This window comes from Pinus tabuliformis, chromosome 5_2, assembly GCF_031772625.1.
Source record: "Pinus tabuliformis cultivar Carrire ecotype Pingquan chromosome 5_2, CPIR1, whole genome shotgun sequence".
NCBI classification, from domain to species: domain Eukaryota; kingdom Viridiplantae; phylum Streptophyta; class Pinopsida; order Pinales; family Pinaceae; genus Pinus; species Pinus tabuliformis.
Genome location: NC_142306.1, coordinates 726,178,921 through 726,185,558, shown reverse-complemented (window position 1 = coordinate 726,185,558; position 6,638 = coordinate 726,178,921). Strand labels below are relative to the sequence as shown.

The window sequence follows — 6,638 nt, the reverse complement described above, 5'->3', positions numbered from 1 at the left end:
TCTGCTAGAGGAAGTGTTCTTAATCTGTGATGGTTTAAGGATGACCAACAACTCTGTAATTCCTGGAATTCTTCCAAAACTGGCAAGAAGCTGGAGTCTTCTGCTAGAGGAAGTGTCCCAGATCGCCAACTGAAGGCATGTTCAGGCATCTTTGTCTCTGGCTACAACTCTGAAACTGGTGTGGCAGGTTGTGGCTCAGGCTCGCTTGATGTGACTTTGAAGCTTGTAGATGACCATCATTTTCCCCCTTGTCAGGTAGAAGGTGAGAAGATGGAGAAAACTCAACTGCAAGATTGTTCAATATTCTGGAACAAGTTCTAACATGTGCTTGGAATATCTTCTTGGCTGTTGATGCCCATTGCCAAGAAGCGATCCATCCAAGATGAATCTTTGTTCTTGCAGGACATTTGTTTTTGAAGCATCTGTTTGAAGAATGACTAGTTTTATGACAGTGCTTACATGGATGAAGATCAAAACAGTGATCTTTCAGATGGCCAACTCGGTCACAGTGTTGGCATTTCACGATCTGTTGTTGTTGTTGTTGAAGAGGGGCAGATTCTGGAACAGCTGAAGCTGAACTGTCATGAGAAGCAGGTGAACTGTCATCAATGAATCCAACACTCTGAAACTGAATGGGATTTGAGTAGTCTGGAATATGAAAGGACAAGTCCTTGTCATATCCAAGACCATTTTTTGGCTTGTTGTGGACAAGTTGTTCCCAAGGTCTGATGATGGGCTTGGGAAGTGCAGACTGAGTTTCTGCATCTGCATGTACGACTGCTGCTTTATTTGAATGAACTGTACCATTATTAACATGTTGCTGATGGGTGGTTGTCTCAATGTTCTGAACAAAAACAAGTTCAGAATGGTGTCTATTTTGATGTAGCTCTTCTTGCTGTAGCTGAGATTCAAGCTGTAAAAATTCGATCTTTTCTTGTGCATCATGCAGGCAGGTTTGAATGTCACAAAGAGTGTCTTTGCTAACATTTACCTTCCCACCAATAGTGGAGTGTATTAGTGTATTCAGTAACTCTAATACATCATCAAATCTAGCCATTGTCTCAACAAAGAAATGAATACTCAGCAAGTCTAGACAAACCCCAGCTATTGAAGATTTCAAAAATCAGTTTGAAAAATACATTGCCCAATACCAGATTTGTGTCCAGCAAGAATGAGAGGCTCAAAGTCCTTCCAACACAGATACAACAGATATGTTTCACCCTTAAAATGCTCAGGTATACCAGTATGGATGCACAAATAAATGACTTCTTCCTTCTAAATACTACTTTATGGGCCTCCAGGAACAGGAAAAACACTCATGGCTCGTGCATGTGCTGCACAAACAAATGCAACATTTTTAAAACTTGCTGGTCCACAATTAGTCCAGATGTTCATCGGAGATGGTGCCAAACTCGTTCGCGATTCTTTTCAACTTGCAAAGGAGAAAGCCCCATGTATTATCTTTATAGACGAGGTTGATGAAATTGGAACAAAGCGTTTTGACAGCGAAGTAAGTGGAGATAGAGAAGTGCAACGCACGATGCTTGAGTTACTGAATCAGCTTGATGGATTTAGCAGTGATGAACGTATAAAGGTCATAGCAGCAACAAATCGTGCAGATATTTTAGATCCAGCTTTAATGCGTTCAGGCCGTCTAGACAGGAAGATAGAATTCCCTCACCCAACAGAGGATGCACGGGCACGGATTTTACAGATTCATTCAAGAAAAATGACTGTTCATCCAGATGTCAACTTTGAAGAGCTTGCACGTTCCACTGATGATTTTAATGGTGCACAGTTAAAAGTTGTTTGTGTAGAAGCTGGTATGCTTGCTCTGTGTCGAGATGCAACTGAGGTTACCCATGAAGATTTCAATGAAGGAATAATTCAAGTTCAAGCCAAGAAGAAGTCCAGCTTGAATTACTACGCATAAACATGCTTTTCGTTGAATCAGAATTTGCTACTTGGTTCTGTGTTGTGATGAATACATATATAATTTAACTTTCCAGTTTCCCTGAGCATCATCTGCCGTTCATTATGTAACCAAGGTAGGATTAGGGTATGTGCTACTTATCATAAGTAGATAGAATGGCTGTTGAAATATAAAACCAAGTTATGGTTAATTTGTAGATGCCATTGATACTATTTTTTAACAATGCAATTTATGAGCTTTGCCTCGTGAGTATGTAGCCCAACATACAGAGACCCCTCCTGGTTTCCTGTAGCAGTTCGAATGGGGTTCCAGTGAAAAATTACACCAGCAGCTCACACGTCTCCCAGCAAGGGATGCAGACACCCATGTGATATATGAAAATCTCTGATGCTCCAGCTGTTCTCGGTCCACCTACGACGGGTCTGATAGAATGATAATCTCAGGAATACTGAATCCCTTTGTTTAAAAAGAAGCCTCGCCTCTATTACGCTATACCTCATATGGCATTCAGCACCCGCATACAGCTTTATTGTTCAATGATAGTCAACTAGCAACGATGGCTTCGGAAAGGTTCTCCACGCGCACGGATATGTAACTATTGGTTTGGTAGCTAAGAACCGACTTGCCAGTGGACACCTTTTGTCTGCACACAATTATATAATGAACAGAAACCCTTTCCAGACATATTCAATACACATGGTTATAGATATTTGCAATTGTTCGACGTTGATCTTTACGGTTCTGCAATACATATATGCTGGAAATTCTATTAAATCGATCCCACTCAGCTTTGTTTCAATATGGCGATCCCTCGATATCTATAGTTCTAACAAAACTCCCGCATATTTGCATCCCCAATATACTTATCGTATATACTGTTCTAATTCAAGAATGCGCCAAAACAGAGAATTTTAACCTGATTGTAATGTTATCAAATCAGAGTGCCGGTTTAATGCACACAGTCAAATAGTAAGAGGAGGAATAAAAAAACCATCAACGCCTTCCAATCCATAGTGAAATCAACCATTAGATATATGCATGGATCATATCTCAGAGTTTAATAAATGCAACCAACATAATATCAGTGAGCCGAATCGGACTCCGAATCCACTTCTGCTAGCAATTCGACGGAACCAAATAGCCCTTAGTTATGCAGATGCGTTATGGAAAAAATGTTATGCAGATACGTTATGGACAGAGGGGGTGAGCGGTTATGATGCAGCGTAGGAAAAATTTCAGACCATTAACCTAGCATGTAATATGGTTATGATGCAGCGTAGGAAAAATTTCAGACCATTAACCTAGCATGTAATATAGATCGACGCCATTACTTGTTCGCTTCCTCCATAAATCGAGTGACTAGACCATTAAAGATTGCAGCCCAAAAAGACAAGTTCATAACAACAGGCTGAACGTTGGATGGGAGATGATTGCAATGAAGAGGAACGTACTGGAGCAGGTATTCCAAGCGTTACCCATTATCACACAGAGCGCAGATTGCTGAGCAGATTCAGAATGGCAGAGGGATAATTTTCTGAAACCGCTGGGTGCATGTAAGAAGTAGACCTGATAGACAGGGGTGGCAGCGAATAGCAGACAACCGTTATGGCAGAAAGCGCACAAAGCTTATCTTGGACAGCGCTGGTCAGGCAGACAAAACACAGAGAAAGGAATATGGAGGAGCAGCGCAGGTATATGCAAGAGGTGGCAGCTAAATTCTAGCTGAGAAAATATTCATAAGTGATGGCAGAAACCATAAAACAAATGGTTCAAAGAAATTATGCAGGGCAGAGGTGCAGGACTGACATGCACATAACAGGCCACAGAAACGCAAGTGGCTCTGATACCATGTTAAACTCACATGGATAGCAAGACAATGTGAAAGATAAATCAATGAGTTCATTTTTTTATTAATATAAGATACACATTTATAGTACAATACGTGACTCTTGGGATTCAGATCCCAAGGTCTCTTGGACTGCTTTTGTCCATTCGAATTCCACACTAACCCTTTAGGATTAGGTGTCCAACAGGTATCAATGGCTTTGCTCTCGTAAACAAATTATCACTTGGGCAATTTTTACGGAAGAATTGACAGCACATTATGAGGATACAAAAAGCAACACTTTTTTTAGCCAATTGATAAGTCTCAAACAAAAGGGTTCAATAATGGAGCACATTGAGGAGTTCCAAAAATTGAACATAAGGGTAAAAAATATTCCAAAGGAGCATAGGATTGATGTGTTCATAAGGACTTTAAAAGATAATATCCAACATGATGTTCGCCTTTGGGAACCTGATTCATTAGAGAAGGCATTCAGGTTAGCAAGAAAAATGGAAAGCAAAATTATGGAAACCAGAAAGCATACCAATCACAACTATAAAGATGGAAGTGTTGTTACCCCTAGCCTTCCACAACCCATAAGGTTGACACCACAAAAATTGGAAGGAAAAAGAGCAAAAGGGATTTGTAACAGTTGTGATAGCAAATACACTAAAGGTCATAAGTGTGCTGAGAAGAAATTATTCTACATAGATTGTGAAGAGGAAGAAGAAAAGGAGAAAGAAAGGTCAAAGGAAGATGATATACTCCAGGAACAAAGCCTAGATAAAGAATAAATGAATCCGACCATATCTTGTAATGCATTGGCTGGAATTACCACTCCTCAAACCATCAAGATAGAAGGACAAATCAAGAAGAAAAAGGTAATAGTGTTGATTGATTCAGGAAGTACCCACAATTTTATTCATTGTAAGGTAGCAAAGGAATTGAATTGCTTCCTATATCCAGCAACAGAGTGTCAAGTGATGATTGCAAATGGAGGAATGATAAATTGCTCTGGAAAGTTCCATAATATCAAGCTATCCATGTGAGAATATGTATTGACTAGCCCAATGCTTTCCATTCCAATGGGAGGTGCTGATGTTGTACTAGGAGTCCAATGGCTACAATCCTTTGGTACAATAGCTTTTAATTTTCAAGAACTTTTCATGAAATTTTTTGTGGAAGGAAAGGAAGTTGAATTAAGGGGTATTGCAGGGAAACTGGGAAAGATAATCAACTCTAACGGTATGACAAAGCTTCTAAAAAAGGAACAAAGAGGTGTAATTACACAATTATGTTTGCTAGATGTTTCCACATTGGAATCATCTATTTCTCCAGATCTCCAAAAAGTCTTGGACAATCATTCCAAGGTATTTGAGACTCCCAAAGGTCTCCCACATGTTCGTGATCATGATCATGCTATTCATCTGATTCCAGGAAGTGTTCCTCCAAACATCAAGTCGTACAGATATCCCTATGCCCAAAAGAGTGAAATTGAATGTATGGTTGCAGAAATGCTAGAGGCTGGTATAATTCAACCTAGTCAAAGTTCTTTCTCTGCTCCAGTAGTATTGGTGCACAAGAAGGATGGATCATGGCACATGTGTCCGGATTATAGGGAGCTCAACAAGCTCACTATTAAAGATAAGTTTCCCATTCCTGTCATTGATGAATTATTGGATGAATTGCATGGATCAATTTACTTCACCAAGTTGGATCTTCGTTCAGGATATCATCAAATCAGAATGAAGACTGAAGACATTCCAAAAACAGCATTTAGAACTCATGAGGGTCATTATGAATTTTTGGTCATGCCTTTTGGCCTTACCAATGCACCTTCTACATTTCAAGGTTTGATGAATTCCATTTTCAAACCCTTCCTTAGAAAATTTGTGTTAGTATTTTTTGATGATATACTAATCTACAGCAAGTCTTGGAAGGATCATGTTGAACATGTTGACAGGGTGCTACAACTATTGGAGGAGAAACAATTATATGCAAAAAGATCCAAATGTTTCTTTGGAGTACAAGAGGTGGAATATCTGGGTCATATTGTATCTCATGAAGGAGTTAAGGTAGACCCTAGCAAAATTAAAGCCATTAAGGAATGGAAATTCCCCACATCCATAAAGCATCTGTGAGGATTTCTTGGGTTGACAGGGTATTATCGCAAGTTTGTTAAGAATTATGGGAGAATAGCAGCACATCTAATAACATTATTGAAGAAAGATGCATTTTCATGGACTCTAGAAGCAACAAAGGCCTTCGAACATCTTAAAGAGGCAATGTGCCAAGCACCGGTCTTAGCTACACCGGACTTCACAAAAACCTTTATTGTGGAATGTGATGCTTCAGGAAATGGAATTGGTGGATTTTTAATGCAAGATGAAAGACCCATTGCTTTTGAAAGCTATCCAATCAAGGGAAAGTTTTTACACAAAGCTATTTATGAGAAGGAAATGTTGGCAATACTACATGCACTTAAGAAATGGCGACCCTACCTAATGGGAAGACACTTCAAGGTAAAAACGGATCATGATAGCCTTAAATACTTTTTAGAACAAAGATTATCCTCTGAAGAGCAACAAAAGTGGGTCACAAAGATGTTGGGTTATGACTTTGAAATCATCTACAAAAAAGGGAAGCAAAATGTGGTGGCAGATGCACTCTCAAGAAAGGATGAGGATGTGGAAGTGTTGTTGTGCGCCATTTCTATTATCCAACCAAATTGGATAAATGAAGCAAGGGAGGAATGGAAGAATGATGAAGAAGTGTGGGCACTTATTCGAAAGTTACAACAAGATTCCAGTACATTTGAAACATTTAGCTGGAAAAATGATTCGTTATGGTACAAAGATCGCTTATACCTCTGTAAGAATT

General features: G+C 39.4%; 1 pseudogene; it reads left to right on the top strand.

Annotated features, from left to right (window-relative positions):
- Positions 1 to 1,286: 1,286 nt before the first annotated feature.
- LOC149161262 (26S proteasome regulatory subunit 6A homolog pseudogene) lies at positions 1,287 to 2,158 on the top strand (annotated as a pseudogene).
- The last annotated feature ends 4,480 nt before the right edge of the window (positions 2,159 to 6,638 follow it).